Raw genomic sequence first — 16,601 nt, 5'->3', positions numbered from 1 at the left:
AGCATTGCATGGTAAAAGGCTTCATCTGAGAGATAATTTAAGGTTTGTGCAAATCAAAGTGCATGTCCCAGTCCATTAGCCAGGACAGCGGTCTGTGGCTGCTGGACAAGATCAAGAGAAAAACCTCTTACCTGATGGCACCCACGATGCTTTTTTTATTTAGCGGCAAGTCGCACATGTAATGTTGCTCCAGAATAGATTATCTAAAGAACAGTCAAATATAAAGTCAGTTTGGTCCTAGAAACTCGCTCCATCACAGATCACTGTCATGGGGAATAGACTAGTAAACATGCAAATTGAACAACAAAGATAAAAGGTCAAAAAGTTATTTTAAACATAGACGTAGTCGGCAGGATTTGCACCTGCGTGTGGAGACCCCAATGGATTTCTAGTCTATCGCCTTAACCACTCGGCCACGACTACTCAGACGTCAAGCTGTAATGAGTTTCACACACGTTTTCTAATAGCACCATGATCAAGCTCAGTGATCAACCCTCTGGAAGACATCTCAGAAAAAGAAAAGAAAATACAAGGTCTCAGTAAAATGCAAAAATCTGATTTAAAGTCATCATCATCAATGGGAACCATTCACAGTTTAAAGCTTTTCCCTCTTCATAATGTGGATTTGGAGTCAGTCAGCTCCAAAAACATCCTTAAAAATAATCCGAAAATGCTGAGAAGACTGAACATAATCATTTCCAAGTAAAAAAGACTTGATGTTCATTTGATCAGGCTTTGGAGCGTCTATTAACCATCTCAAGTTTCCAAAAATGTCCAGCGGTTAACTGAAATTACCATATCAATCTTCAGATGTTTTTCACTTTGAACAGCTCCATACCTATAATACAAGTCAAGGGTAAGGTTCGAAAGACCCTATAAAGGGTCCTGATTGACTTTTGTGTGCTACAAAAAAAGCCACAAAACACATTCAAAAGACGCCGAAAAGAATTTTTAGAAAAACACCACCAAAAATGTTTATTAGGCACTTTAGGAAATTCTGGAAAACACAAGAAAAGATGGCTTAGAGAAAAATCAAAAACACTTCCTGAAGCCATTTTGGCTTCAAATCCTTGTCAGATTCACCCACTTGGAAACAGTGTTATGTGAATATTGACTCAAGTCACAGAGTATGAGATTGCTTCATATGACATAGAAAATGAGTGACAGACAATTTTAATTTTTGCTAATTATACTTGATTGACAGCTTTGACCATGGTATTCCATGAATCCTTGAACTCTTTTTTTGTCTTTTATTATGTGTATTTTAAATTGCTTGTTTCATCATAAACATTGGGCATCGTCGATCTGAGTGCAGATGGAAAAATCAAAATGTGTGCTGAGGTTCTACTGAGATTTCAACTCAGATCACTGGATCCAAAGTCCAGAGTGCTAACCATTACACCATGGAACCAACCATGACACAACCATGGCTGCGGCTTGTTTTGCTGAATAAAGCATATGAAATTGTGAACGATGGCGAAAACAGGCTCCAAAGCTGCAGTGCAAATCTGCAATCATACACAATGGTAAATTGATATCTTATAACCTTTCATTCCACAAATTTACCAACATTTCCACGATATCACAGCTAGCCCAGTTTGAAATGTTGATGAAAAGTGGCTAGTAAAAAGATTGCTGTATCTGTTACTTGGAAAAAGTGTGAAAAAAATAAATTGCAAAACTTATACTGTTAGAAAACTGTTCATCCAGTAGTCGATAAAGATTAGCATTGCATGGTAAAAGGCTTCATCTGAGAGATAATTTAAGGTTTGTGCAAATCAAAGTGCATGTCCCAGTCCATTAGCCAGGACAGCGGTCTGTGGCTGCTGGACAAGATCGAGAGAAAAACCTCTTACCTGATGGCACCCACGGTGCTTCTTTTGATTAGCAGCAAGTCGCACATGTAATGTTGCTCCAGAATAGATTATCTAAAGAACAGTCAAATATAAAGTCAGTTTGGTCCTAGAAACTCGCTCCATCACAGATCACTGTCATGGGGAATAGACTAGTAAACATGCAAATTGAACAAAAAAGATAAAAGGTCAAAAAGTTATTGAAACAAAGACGTAGTCGGCAGGATTTGAACCTGCGCGGGGAGACCCCAATGGATTTCAAGTCCATCGCCTTAACCACTCAGCCACGACTACTCGGATGTCAAGCTGTTATGAGCTTCACACATGTTTTCTTATTAGAAAACTATTGCACCAAGTTATTGCACCATGATCACGCTCAGTGATCAACCCTCTGGAAGACATCTCAGAAAATGAAAAGAAAATACAAGGTCTCAGTAAAATGCAAAAATCTGATTTAAAGTCATCATCAATGGGAACCATTCACAGTTTAAAGCTTTTCCCTCTTCATAATGTGGATTTGGAGTCAGTCAGCTCCAAAAACATCCTTAAAAATAATCCGAAAATGCTGAGAAGACTGAACATAATCATTTCCAAGTAAAAAAGACTTGATGTTCATTTGATCAGGCTTTGGAGCATCTATTAACCATCTCAAGTTTCCAAAAATGTCCAGCGGTTAACTGAAATTACCATATCAATCTTCAGATGTTTTTCACTTTGAACAGCTCCATACCTATAATACAAGTCAACGGTAAGGTTCGAAAGACCCTATAAAGGGTCCTGATTGACTTTTGTGTGCTACAAAAAAAGCCACAAAACACATTCAAAAGACGCCGAAAAGAATTTTTAGAAAAACACCACCAAAAATGTTTATTAGTCACTTTAGGAAATTCTGGAAAACACAAGAAAAGATGGCTTAGAGAAAAATCAAAAACACTTCCTGAAGCCATTTTGGCTTCAAATCCTTGTCAGATTCATCCACTTGGAAACAGTGTTATGTGAATATTGACTCAAGTCACAGAGTATGAGATTGCTTCATATGACATAGAAAATGAGTGACAGACAATTTTAATTTTTGCTAATTATACTTGATTGACAGCTTTGACCATGGTATTCCATCAATCCTTGAACTCTTTTTTTGTCTTTTATTATGTGTATTTTAAATTGCTTGTTTCATCATAAACATTGGGCATCGTCGATCTGAGTGCAGATGGAAAAATCAAAATGTGTGCTCAGGTTCTACTGAGATTTCAACTCAGATCACTGGATCCAAAGTCCAGAGTGCTAACCATTACACCATGGAACCAACCATGACGCAACCATGGCTGCGGCTTGTTTTGCTGAATAAAGCATATGAAATTGTGAACGATGGCGAAAACAGGCTCCAAAGCTGCAGTGCAAATCTGCAATCATACACAATGGTAAATTGATATCTTATAACCTTTCATTCCACAAATTTACCAACATTTCCACGATATCACAGCTAGCGCAGTTTGAAATGTTGATGAAAAGTGGCTAGTAAAAAGATTGCTGTATCTGTTACTTGGAAAAAGGGTGAAAAAAATAAATTGCAAAACTTATACTGTTAGAAAACTGTTCATCCAGTAGTCGATAAAGATTAGCATTGCATGGTAAAAGGCTTCATCTGAGAGATAATTTAAGGTTTGTGCAAATCAAAGTGCATGTCCCAATCCATTAGCCAGGACAGCGGTCTGTGGCTGCTGGACAAGATCGAGAGAAAAACCTCTTACCTGATGGCACCCACGGTGCTTCTTTTGATTAGCAGCAAGTCGCACATGTAATGTTGCTCCAGAATAGATTATCTAAAGAACAGTCAAAGATAAAGTCAGTTTGGTCCTAGAAACTCGCTCCATCACAGATCACTGTCATGGGGAATAGACTAGTAAACATGCAAATTGAACAAAAAAGATAAAAGGTCAAAAAGTTATTGAAACAAAGACGTAGTCAGCAGGATTTGAACCTGCGCGGGGAGACCCCAATGGATTTCAAGTCCATCGCCTTAACCACTCGGCCACGACTACTCGGATGTCAAGCTGTTATGAGCTTCACACATGTTTTCTTATTAGAAAACTATTGCACCAAGTTATTGCACCATGATCACGCTCAGTGATCAACCCTCTGGAAGACATCTCAGAAAATGAAAAGAAAATACAAGGTCTCAGTAAAATGCAAAAATCTGATTTAAAGTCATCATCAATGGGAACCATTCACAGTTTAAAGCTTTTCCCTCTTCATAATGTGGATTTGGAGTCAGTCAGCTCCAAAAACATCCTTAAAAATAATCCGAAAATGCTGAGAAGACTGAACATAATCATTTCCAAGTAAAAAAGACTTGATGTTCATTTGATCAGGCTTTGGAGCATCTATTAACCATCTCAAGTTTCCAAAAATGTCCAGCGGTTAACTGAAATTACCATATCAATCTTCAGATGTTTTTCACTTTGAACAGCTCCATACCTATAATACAAGTCAACGGTAAGGTTCGAAAGACCCTATAAAGGGTCCTGATTGACTTTCGTGTGCTACAAAAGAAGCCACAAAACACATTCAAAAGACGCCGAAAAGAATTTTTAGAAAAACACCACCAAAAATGTTTATAAGGCACTTTAGGAAATTCTGGAAAACACAAGAAAAGATGGCTTAGAGAAAAATCAAAAACACTTCCTGAAGCCATTTTGGCTTCAAATCCTTGTCAGATTCACCCACTTGGAAAGAGTGTTATGTGAATATTGACTCAAGTCACAGAGTATGAGATTGCTTGGTATGACATAGACAATGAGTGATATTGACAGCTTTGACCATGAATCCTTGAACTCTTTTTTGGTCTTTTATTATGTGGATTTTAAATTGCTTGTTTCATCATAAACATTGGGCATCGTCGATCTGAGTGCAGATGGAAAAATTGAAATGTGTGCCCTGGTTCTACTGAGATTTGAACTCAGATCACTGGATTCAAAGTCCAGAGTGCTAACCATTACACCATGGAACCAACCATGACGCAATCATGGCTGCGGCTTGTTTTGCTTAATAAAGCATATGAAATCGTGAACGATGGCGAAAACAGGCTCCAAAGCTGCAGTGCAAATCTGCAATCATACACAATGGTAAATTGATATCTTATAACCTTTCATTCCACAAATTTACCAACATTTCCACGATATCACAGCTAGCGCAGTTTGAAATGTTGATGAAAAGTGGCTAGTAAAAAGATTGCTGTATCTGTTACTTGGAAAAAGTGTGAAAAAAATAAATTGCAAAACTTATACTGTTAGAAAACTGTTCATCCAGTAGTCGATAAAGATTAGCATTGCATGGTAAAAGGCTTCATCTGAGAGATAATTTAAGGTTTGTGCAAATCAAAGTGCATGTCCCAGTCCATTAGCCAGGACAGCGGTCTGTGGCTGCTAGACAAGATCAAGAGAAAAACCTCTTACCTGATGGCACCCACGGTGTTTCTTTTGATTGGCGACATGTCGCACATGTAATGTTGCTCCAGAATAGATTATCTAAAGAACAGTCAAAGATAAAGTCAGTTTGGTCCTAGAAACTCGCTCCATCACAGATCACTGTCATAGTCAATAGACTAGTAAACATGCAAATTGAACAAAAAAGATAAAAGGTCAAAAAGTTATTGAAACATAGACATAGTCGGCAGGATTTGAACCTGCGCGGTGAGACCCCAATGGATTTCACGTCTATCGCCTTAACCACTCGGCCACGACTACTCGGATGTCAAGCTGTTATGAGCTTCACACATGTTTTCTTATTAGAAAACTATTGCACCAAGTTATTGCACCATGATCACGCTCAGTGATCAACCCTCTGGAAGACATCTCAGAAAAAGAAAAGAAAATACAAGGTCTCAGTAAAATGCAAAAATCTGATTTAAAGTCATCATCAATGGGAACCATTCACAGTTTAATGCTTTTCCCTCTTCATAATGTGGATTTGGAGTCAGTCAGCTCCAAAAACATCCTTAAAAATAATACGAAAATGCTGAGAAGACTGAACATAATCATTTCCAAGTAAAAAAGACTTGATGTTCATTTGATCAGGCTTTGGAGCGTCTATTAACCATCTCAAGTTTCCAAAAATGTCCAGCGGTTAACTGAAATTACCATATCAATCTTCAGCTGTTTTTCACTTTGAACAGCTCCATACCTATACTACAAGTCAACGGTAAGGTTCGAAAGACCCTATAAAGGGTCCTGATTGACTTTTGTGTGCTACAAAAAAAGCCACAAAACACATTCAAAAGACGCCGAAAAGAATATTTAGAAAAACACCACCAAAAATGTTTATAAGGCACTTTAAGAAATTCTGGAAAACACAAGAAAAGATGGCTTAGAGAAAAATCAAAAACACTTCCTGCAGCCATTTTGGCTTCAAATCCTTGTCAGATTAACCCACTTGGAAAGAGTGTTATGTGAATATTGACTCTATTCACAGAGTATGAGATTGTTTGGTATGACATAGACAATTTTAATTTTTGCTAATCCTACTTGATCCTAATCCTACTGCTTTGACGATGGTATTCCATGAATCCTTGAACTCTTTTTTTGTCTTTTATTATGTGGATTTTAAATTGCTTGTTTCATCATAAACATTGGGCATCGTCGATCTGAGTGCAGATGGAAAAATCGAATTGTGTGCCCAGGTTCTACTGAGATTTGAACTCAGATCACTGGATTCAAAGTCCAGAGTGCTAACCATTACACCATGGAACCAACCATGACACAATCATGGCTGCGGCTTGTTTTGCTGAATAAAGCATATGAAATCGTGAACGATGGCGAAAACAGGCTCCAAAGCTGCAGTGCAAATCTGCAATCATACACAATGGTAAATTGATATCTTATAACCTTTCATTCCACAAATTTACCAACATTTCCACGATATCACAGCTAGCGCAGTTTGAAATGTTGATGAAAAGTGGCTAGTAAAAAGATTGCTGTATCTGTTACTTGGAAAAAGTGTGAAAAAAATAAATTGCAAAACTTATACTGTTAGAAAACTGTTCATCCAGTAGTCGATAAAGATTAGCATTGCATGGTAAAAGGCTTCATCTGAGAGATAATTTAAGGTTTGTGCAAATCAAAGTGCATGTCCCAGTCCATTAGCCAGGACAGCGGTCTGTGGCTGCTGGACAAGATCGAGAGAAAAACCTCTTACCTGATGGCACCCACGGTGCTTCTTTTGATTAGCAGCAAGTCGCACATGTAATGTTGCTCCAGAGTAGATTATCTAAAGAACAGTCAAAGATAAAGTCAGTTTGGTCCTAGAAACTCGCTCCATCACAGATCACTGTCATGGGGAATAGACTAGTAAACATGCAAATTGAACAACAAAGATAAAAGGTCAAAAAGTTATTTTAAACATAGACGTAGTCGGCAGGATTTGCACCTGCGCGGGGAGACCCCAATGGATTTCTAGCCCATCGCCTTAACCACTCGGCCACGACTACTCTGAAGTCAAGCTGTTATGAGTTTCACACACGTTTTCTAACAGCACCATGATCACGCTCAGTGTTCAACCCTCTGGAAGACATCTCAGAAAAAGAAAAGAAAATACAAGGTCTCAGTAAAATGCAAAAATCTGATTTAAAGTCATCATCAATGGAACCATTCACAGTTTAATGCTTTTCCCTCTTCATAATGTGGATTTGGAGTCAGTCAGCTCCAAAAACATCCTTAAAAATAATACAAAAATGCAGAGAAGACTGAACATAATCATTTCCAAGTAAAAAAGACTTGATGTTCATTTGATCAGGCTTTGGAGCGTCTATTAACCATCTCAAGTTTCCAAAAATGTCCAGCGGTTAACTGAAATTACCATATCAATCTTCAGCTGTTTTTCACTTTGAACGGCTTCATACCTATAATACAAGTCAACGGTAAGGTTCGAAAGACCCTATAAAGGGTCCTGATTGACTTTTGTGTGCTACAAAAAAAGCCACAAAACACATTCAAAAGACGCCGAAAAGAATATTTAGAAAAACACCACCAAAAATGTTTATAAGTCACTTTAGGAAATTCTGGAAAACACAAGAAAAGATGGCTTAGAGAAAAATCAAAAACACTTCCATTTTGGCTTCAAATCCTTGTCAGATTCAGCCACTTGGAAAGAGTGTTATGTGAATATTGACTCAAGTCACAGAGTATGAGATTGCTTGGTATGACATAGACAATGAGTGATATAGACAATTTTAATTTTTGCTAATCCTACTTGATTGACAGCTTTGATCATGGTATTCCATGAATCCTTGAACTCTTTTTTTGTCTTTTATTATGTGGATTTTAAATTGCTTGTTTCATCATAAACATTGGGCATCGTCGATCTGAGTGCACATGGAAAAATTGAAATGTGTGCCCAGGTTCCACTGAGATTTGAACTCAGATCACTGGATTCAAAGTCCAGAGTGCTAACCATTACACCATGGAACCAACCATGATGCAATCATGGCTGTGGCTTGTTTTGCTGAATAAAGCATATGAAATCGTGAACGATGGCGAAAACAGGCTCCAAAGCTGCAGTGCAAATCTGCAATCATACACAATGGTAAATTGATATCTTATAACCTTTAATTCCACAAATTTACCAACATTTCCACGATATCACAGCTAGCGCAGTTTGAAATGTTGATGAAAAGTGGATAGTAAAAAGATTGCCGTATCTGTTACTTGGAAAAAGTGTGAAAAAAATAAATTGCAAAACTTATACTGTTAGAAAACTGTTCATCCAGTAGTCGATAAAGATTAGCATTGCATGGTAAAAGGCTTCATCTGAGAGATAATTTAAGGTTTGTGCAAATCAAAGTGCATGTCCCAGTCCATTAGCCAGGACAGCGGTCTGTGGCTGCTGGACAAGATCGAGAGAAAAACCTCTTACCTGATGGCACCCACGGTGTTTCTTTTGATTGGCGACAAGTCGCACATGTAATGTTGCTCCAGAATAGATTATCTAAAGAACAGTCAAAGATAAAGTCAGTTTGGTCCTAGAAACTCGCTCCATCACAGATCACTGTCATGGGGAATAGACTAGTAAACATGCAAATTGAACAAAAAAGATAAAAGGTCAAAAGGTTATTAAAACAAATACGTAGTCGGCAGGATTTGAACCTGCGAGGGGAGACCCCAATGGATTTCAAGTCCATCGCCTTAAACACTCGGCAACGACTACTCGGATGTCAAGCTGTTATGAGCTTCACACATGTTTTCTTATTAGAAAACTATTGCACCAAGTTATTGCACCATGATCACGCTCAGTGATCAACCCTCTGGAAGACATCTCAGAAAATGAAAGGAAAATACAAGGTCTCAGTAAAATACAAAAATCTGATTTAAAGTCATCATCAATGGGAACCATTCACAGTTTAAAGCTTTTCCCTCTTCATAATGTGGATTTGGAGTCAGTCAGCTCCAAAAACATCCTTAAAAATAATCCGAAAATGCTGAGAAGACTGAACATAATCATTTCCAAGTAAAAAAGACTTGATGTTCATTTGATCAGGCTTTGGAGCGTCTATTAACCATCTCAAGTTTCCAAAAATGTCCAGCAGTTAACTGAAATTACCATATCAATCTTCAGCTGTTTTTCACTTTGAACAGCTCCATACCTATAATACAAGTCAACGGTAAGGTTCGAAAGACCCTATAAAGGGTCCTGATTGACTTTTGTGTGCTACAAAAAAAGCCACAAAACACATTCAAAAGACGCCGAAAAGAATTTTTAGAAAAACACCACCAAAAATGTTTATAAGGCACTTTAGGAAATTCTGGAAAACACAAGAAAAGATGGCTTAGAGAAAAATCAAAAACACTTCCTGAAGCCATTTTGGCTTCAAATCCTTGTCAGATTCACCCACTTGGAAAGAGTGTTATGTGAATATTGACTCAAGTCACAGAGTATGAGATTGCTTCGTATGACATAGACAATGAGTGACAGACAATTTTAATTTTTGCTAATCCTACTTGATTGACAGCTTTGACCATGGTATTCCATGAATCCTTGAACTCTTTTTTTGTCTTTTATTATGTGTATTTTAAATTGCTTGTTTCATCATAAACATTGCACATCGTCGATCTGAGTGCAGATGGAAAAATCAAAATGTGTGCTCAGGTTCTACTGAGATTTCAACTCAGATCACTGGATCCAAAGTCCAGAGTGCTAACCATTACACCATGGAACCAACCATGACACAATCATGGCTGCGGCTTGTTTTGCTGAATAAAGCATATGAAATCGTGAACGATGGCGAAAACAGGCTCCAAAGCTGCAGTGCAAATCTGCAATCATACACAATGGTAAATTGATATCTTATAACCTTTCATTCCACAAATTTACCAACATTTCCACGATATCACAGCTAGCGCAGTTTGAAATGTTGATGAAAAGTGGCTAGTAAAAAGATTGCTGCATCTGTTACTTGGAAAAAGTGTGAAAAAAATAAATTGCAAAACTTATACTGTTAGAAAACTGTTCATCCAGTAGTCGATAAAGATTAGCATTGCATGGTAAAAGGCTTCATCTGAGAGATAATTTAAGGTTTGTGCAAATCAAAGTGCATGTCCCAGTCCATTAGCCAGGACAGCGGTCTGTGGCTGCTAGACAAGATCAAGAGAAAAACCTCTTACCTGATGGCACCCACGGTGTTTCTTTTGATTGGCGACATGTCGCACATGTAATGTTGCTCCAGAATAGATTATCTAAAGAACAGTCAAAGATAAAGTCAGTTTGGTCCTAGAAACTCGCTCCATCACAGATCACTGTCATGGGGAATAGACTAGTAAACATGCAAATTGAACAACAAAGATAAAAGGTCAAAAAGTTATTGAAACATAGACATAGTCGGCAGGATTTGAACCTGCGCGGGGAGAACCCAATGGATTTCAAGTCCATCGCCTTAACCACTCGGCCACGACTACTCGGATGTCAAGCTGTTATGAGCTTCACACATGTTTTCTTATTAGAAAACTATTGCACCAAGTTATTGCACCATGATCACGCTCAGTGATCAACCCTCTGGAAGACATCTCAGAAAATGAAAAGAAAATACAAGGTCTCAGTAAAATGCAAAAATCTGATTTAAAGTCATCATCAATGGGAACCATTCACAGTTTAAAGCTTTTCCCTCTTCATAATGTGGATTTGGAGTCAGTCAGCTCCAAAAACATCCTTAAAAATAATACGAAAATGCTGAGAAGACTGAACATAATCATTTCCAAGTAAAAAAGACTTGATGTTCATTTGATCAGGCTTTGGAGCATCTATTAACCATCTCAAGTTTCCAAAAATGTCCAGCGGTTAACTGAAATTACCATATCAATCTTCAGATGTTTTTCACTTTGAACAGCTCCATACCTATAATACAAGTCAACGGTAAGGTTCGAAAGACCCTATAAAGGGTCCTGATTGACTTTTGTGTGCTACAAAAGAAGCCACAAAACACATTCAAAAGACGCTGAAAAGAATTTTTAGAAAAACACCACCAAAAATGTTTATAAGGCACTTTAGGAAATTCTGGAAAACACAAGAAAAGATGGCTTAGAGAAAAATCAAAAACACTTCCTGAAGCCATTTTGGCTTCAAATCCTTGTCAGATTCACCCACTTGGAAAGAGTGTTATGTGAATATTGACTCAAGTCACAGAGTATGAGATTGCTTGGTATGACATAGACAATGAGTGATATTGACAGCTTTGACCATGAATCCTTGAACTCTTTTTTTGTCTTTTATTATGTGGATTTTAAATTGCTTGTTTCATCATAAACATTGGGCATCATCGATCTGAGTGCAGATGGAAAAATCAAAATGTTTGCCCAAGTTCTACTGAGATTTGAACTCAGATGACTGGATTCAAAGTCCAGAGTGCTAACCATTACACCATGGAACCAAACATGACGCAATCATGGCTGCGGCTTGTTTTGCTGAATAAAGCATATGAAATCGTGAACGATGGCGAAAACAGGCTCCAAAGCTGCAGTGCAAATCTGCAATCATACACAATGGTAAATTGATATCTTATAAACTTTCATTCCACAAATTTACCAACATTTCCACGATATCACAGCTAGCGCAGTTTGAAATGTTGATGAAAAGTGGCTAGTAAAAAGATTGCTGTATCTGTTACTTGGAAAAAGTGTGAAAAAAATAAATTGCAAAACTTATACTGTTAGAAAACTGTTCATCCAGTAGTCGATAAAGATTAGCATTGCATGGTAAAAGGCTTCATCTGAGAGATAATTTAAGGTTTGCGCAAATCAAAGTGCAAGTCCCAGTCCATTAGCCAGGACAGCGGTCTGTGGCTGCTGGACAAGATCGAGAGAAAAACCTCTTACCTGATGGCACCGACGGTGCTTCTTTTGATTAGCAGCAAGTCGCACATGTAATGTTGCTCCAGAATAGATTATCTAAAGAACAGTCAAAGATAAAGTCAGTTTGGTCCTAGAAACTCGCTCCATCACAGATCACTGTCATGGGGAATAGACTAGTAAACATGCAAATTGAACAACAAAGATAAAAGGTCAAAAAGTTATTTTAAACATAGACGTAGTCGGCAGGATTTGCACCTGCGCAGGGAGACCCCAATGGATTTCTGGCCCATCGCCTTAACCACTCGGCCACGACTATTTAAACGTCAAGCTGTTATGAGTTTCACACACGTTTTCTAATAGCACCATGATCAAGCTCAGTGATCAACCCTCTGGAAGACATCTCAGAAAAAGAAAAGAAAATACAAGGTCTCAGTAAAATGCAAAAATCTGATTTAAAGTCATCATCAATGGGAACCATTCACAGTTTAAAGCTTTTCCCTCTTCATAATGTGGATTTGGAGTCAGTCAGCTCCAAAAACATCCTTAAAAATAATCCGAAAATGCTGAGAAGACTGAACATAATCATTTCCAAGTAAAAAAGACTTGATGTTCATTTGATCAGGCTTTGGAGCGTCTATTAACCATCTGAAGTTTCCAAAAAATGTCCAGCAGTTAACTGAAATTACCATATCAATCTTCAGCTGTTTTTCACTTTGAACAGCTCCATACCTATAATACAAGTCAAGGGTAAGGTTCGAAAGACCCTATAAAGGGTCCTGATTGACTTTTGTGTGCTACAAAAAAAGCCACAAAACACATTCAAAAGACGCCGAAAAGAATTTTTAGAAAAACACCACCAAAAATGTTTATAAGGCACTTTAGGAAATTCTGGAAAACACAAGAAAAGATGGCTTAGAGAAAAATCGAAAACACTTCCTGCAGCCATTTTGGCTTCAAATCCTTGCCAGATAAACCCACTTGGAAAGAGTGTTATGTGAATATTGACTCTATTCACAGAGTATGAGATTGTTTGGTATGACATAGACAATTTTAATTTTTGCTAATCCTACTTGATCCTAATCCTACTGCTTTGACGATGGTATTCCATGAATCCTTGAACTCTTTTTTTGTCTTTTATTATGTGGATTTTAAATTGCTTGTTTCATCATAAACATTGGGCATCGTCGATCTGAGTGCAGATGGAAAAATCAAAATGTGTGCCCAGGTTCTGCTGAGATTTGAACTACATTTGAATTACACCATGGATCCAACCATGACGCAATCATGGCTGCGGCTTGTTTTGCTGAATAAAGCATATGAAATCGTGAACGATGGCGAAAACAGGCTCCAAAGCTGCAGTGCAAATCTGCAATCATACACAATGGTAAATTGATATCTTATAACCTTTCATTCCACAAATTTACCAACATTTCCACGATATCACAGCTAGGACAGTTTGAAATGTTGATGAAAAGTGGCTAGTAAAAAGATTGCTGTATCTGTTACTTGGAAAAAGTGTGAAAAAAATAAATTGCAAAACTTATACTGTTAGAAAACTGTTCATCCACTAGTTGATAAAGATTAGCATTGCATGGTAAAAGGCTTCATCTGAGAGATAATTTAAGGTTTGTGCAAATCAAAGTGCATGTCACAGTCCATTAGCCAGGACAGCGGTCTGTGGCTGCTGGACAAGATCAAGAGAAAAACCTCTTACCTGATGGCACCCACGGTGCTTCTTTTGATTAGCGGCAAGTCGCACATGTAATGTTGCTCCAGAATAGATTTTCTAAAGGACAGTCAAAGATAAAATCAGTTTGGTCCTGGAAACTCGCTCCATCACAGATCACTGTCATGGGGAATAGACTAGTAAACATGCAAATTGAACAACAAAGATAAAAGGTCAAAAAGATATTAAAACAGACGTAGTCGGCAGGATTTGAACCTGCGCGGGGAGACCCCAATGGATTTCTAGTCCATCGCCTTAACCACTCGGCCACGACTACTCGGACATCAAGCTGTTATGAGTTTCACACACGTTTTCTAATAGCACCATGATCAAGCTCAGTGATCAACACTCTGGAAGACATCTCAGAAAATGAAAAGAAAATACAAGGTCTCAGTAAAATGCAAAAATCTGATTTAAAGTCATCATCAATGGGATCCATTCACAGTTTAAAGCTTTTCCCTCTTCATAATGTGGATTTGGAGTCAGTCAGCTCCAAAAACATCCTTAAAAATAATCCAAAAATGCTGAGAAGACTGAACATAATCATTTCCAAGTAAAAAAGACTTGATGTTCATTTGATTAGGCTTTGGAGCGTATATTAAACATCTCAAGTTTCCAAAAATGTCCAGCGGTTAACTGACATTACCATATCAATCTTCAGCTGTTTTTCACTTTGAACAGCTCCATACCTTTAATACAAGTCAACGGTAAGGTTCGAAAGACCCTAGAAAGGGTCCTGATTGACTTTTGTGTGCTACAAAAGAAGCCACAAAACACATTCAAAAGACGCCGAAAAGAATTTTTAGAAAAACACCACCAAAAATGTTTATAAGGCACTTTAGGAAATTCTGGAAAACACAAGAAAAGATGGCTTAGAGAAAAATCAAAAACACTTCCTGAAGCCATTTTGGCTTCAAATCCTTGTCAGATTCACCCACTTGGAAAGAGTGTTATGTGAATATTGACTCAAGTCACAGAGTATGAGATTGCTTGGTATGACATAGACAATGAGTGATATTGACAGCTTTGACCATGAATCCTTGAACTCTTTTTTTGTCTTTTATTATGTGGATTTTAAATTGCTTGTTTCATCATAAACATTGGGCATCGTCGATCTGAGTGCAGATGGAAAAATCAAAATGTTTGCCCAAGTTCTACTGAGATTTGAACTCAGATGACTGGATTCAAAGTCCAGAGTGCTAACCATTACACCATGGAACCAACCATGACGCAATCATGGCTGCGGCTTGTTTTGCTGAATAAAGCATATGAAATCGTGAACGATGGCGAAAACAGGCTCCAAAGCTGCAGTGCAAATCTGCAATCATACACAATGGTAAATTGATATCTTATAAACTTTCATTCCACAAATTTACCAACATTTCCACGATATCACAGCTAGCGCAGTTTGAAATGTTGATGAAAAGTGGCTAGTAAAAAGATTGCTGTATCTGTTACTTGGAAAAAGTGTGAAAAAAATAAATTGCAAAACTTATACTGTTAGAAAACTGTTCATCCAGTAGTCGATAAAGATTAGCATTGCATGGTAAAAGGCTTCATCTGAGAGATAATTTAAGGTTTGCGCAAATCAAAGTGCAAGTCCCAGTCCATTAGCCAGGACAGCGGTCTGTGGCTGCTGGACAAGATCGAGAGAAAAACCTCTTACCTGATGGCACCGACGGTGCTTCTTTTGATTAGCAGCAAGTCGCACATGTAATGTTGCTCCAGAATAGATTATCTAAAGAACAGTCAAAGATAAAGTCAGTTTGGTCCTAGAAACTCGCTCCATCACAGATCACTGTCATGGGGAATAGACTAGTAAACATGCAAATTGAACAACAAAGATAAAAGGTCAAAAAGTTATTTTAAACATAGACGTAGTCGGCAGGATTTGCACCTGCGCAGGGAGACCCCTATGGATTTCTAGCCCATCGCCTTAACCACTCGGCCACGACTATTTAAACGTCAAGCTGTTATGAGTTTCACACACGTTTTCTAATAGCACCATGATCAAGCTCAGTGATCAACCCTCTGGAAGACATCTCAGAAAAAGAAAAGAAAATACAAGGTCTCAGTAAAATGCAAAAATCTGATTTAAAGTCATCATCAATGGGAACCATTCACAGTTTAAAGCTTTTCCCTCTTCATAATGTGGATTTGGAGTCAGTCAGCTCCAAAAACATCCTTAAAAATAATCCGAAAATGCTGAGAAGACTGAACATAATCATTTCCAAGTAAAAAAGACTTGATGTTCATTTGATCAGGCTTTGGAGCGTCTATTAACCATCTGAAGTTTCCAAAAAATGTCCAGCAGTTAACTGAAATTACCATATCAATCTTCAGCTGTTTTTCACTTTGAACAGCTCCATACCTATAATACAAGTCAAGGGTAAGGTTCGAAAGACCCTATAAAGGGTCCTGATTGACTTTTGTGTGCTACAAAAAAAGCCACAAAACACATTCAAAAGACGCCGAAAAGAATTTTTAGAAAAACACCACCAAAAATGTTTATAAGGCACTTTAGGAAATTCTGGAAAACACAAGAAAAGATGGCTTAGAGAAAAATCGAAAACACTTCCTACAGCCATTTTGGCTTCAAATCCTTGCCAGATAAACCCACTTGGAAAGAGTGTTATGTGAATATTGACTCTATTCACAGAGTATGAGATTGTTTGGTATGACATAGACAAT

At 37.8% G+C, this 16,601-nt stretch overlaps 10 non-coding genes across 10 annotated transcripts; all 10 read right to left on the bottom strand.

The window, feature by feature from the left end:
- Positions 1-2,065: 2,065 nt before the first annotated feature.
- Positions 2,066-2,147, bottom strand: TRNAS-UGA (transfer RNA serine (anticodon UGA)). Its single transcript has one exon. It is a non-coding gene; the product is annotated as a tRNA-Ser (tRNA).
- Positions 2,148-3,810: 1,663 nt separating this feature from the next.
- Positions 3,811-3,892, bottom strand: TRNAS-UGA (transfer RNA serine (anticodon UGA)). The gene has a single exon. It is a non-coding gene; the product is annotated as a tRNA-Ser (tRNA).
- An 896-nt stretch (positions 3,893-4,788) lies between these two features.
- Positions 4,789-4,860, bottom strand: TRNAQ-UUG (transfer RNA glutamine (anticodon UUG)). Its single transcript has one exon. It is a non-coding gene; the product is annotated as a tRNA-Gln (tRNA).
- Positions 4,861-5,514: 654 nt separating this feature from the next.
- On the bottom strand, positions 5,515-5,596 carry TRNAS-UGA (transfer RNA serine (anticodon UGA)). Its single transcript has one exon. It is a non-coding gene; the product is annotated as a tRNA-Ser (tRNA).
- Positions 5,597-6,526: 930 nt separating this feature from the next.
- TRNAQ-UUG (transfer RNA glutamine (anticodon UUG)) lies at positions 6,527-6,598 on the bottom strand. Its single transcript has one exon. It is a non-coding gene; the product is annotated as a tRNA-Gln (tRNA).
- Positions 6,599-7,253: 655 nt separating this feature from the next.
- On the bottom strand, positions 7,254-7,335 carry TRNAS-AGA (transfer RNA serine (anticodon AGA)). The gene has a single exon. It is a non-coding gene; the product is annotated as a tRNA-Ser (tRNA).
- Positions 7,336-8,242: 907 nt separating this feature from the next.
- On the bottom strand, positions 8,243-8,314 carry TRNAQ-UUG (transfer RNA glutamine (anticodon UUG)). Its single transcript has one exon. It is a non-coding gene; the product is annotated as a tRNA-Gln (tRNA).
- Positions 8,315-8,968: 654 nt separating this feature from the next.
- On the bottom strand, positions 8,969-9,050 carry TRNAS-UGA (transfer RNA serine (anticodon UGA)). The gene has a single exon. It is a non-coding gene; the product is annotated as a tRNA-Ser (tRNA).
- Positions 9,051-10,713: 1,663 nt separating this feature from the next.
- On the bottom strand, positions 10,714-10,795 carry TRNAS-UGA (transfer RNA serine (anticodon UGA)). The gene has a single exon. It is a non-coding gene; the product is annotated as a tRNA-Ser (tRNA).
- A 3,310-nt stretch (positions 10,796-14,105) lies between these two features.
- Positions 14,106-14,187, bottom strand: TRNAS-AGA (transfer RNA serine (anticodon AGA)). The gene has a single exon. It is a non-coding gene; the product is annotated as a tRNA-Ser (tRNA).
- Positions 14,188-16,601: the final 2,414 nt, after the last annotated feature.

Source organism: Dendrobates tinctorius, unplaced genomic scaffold (assembly GCF_039654945.1).
Source record: "Dendrobates tinctorius isolate UK_male_01 unplaced genomic scaffold, ASM3965494v1 ptg000048l, whole genome shotgun sequence".
NCBI classification, from domain to species: domain Eukaryota; kingdom Metazoa; phylum Chordata; class Amphibia; order Anura; family Dendrobatidae; genus Dendrobates; species Dendrobates tinctorius.
This window is presented reverse-complemented; position numbering and strand designations above follow the sequence as displayed.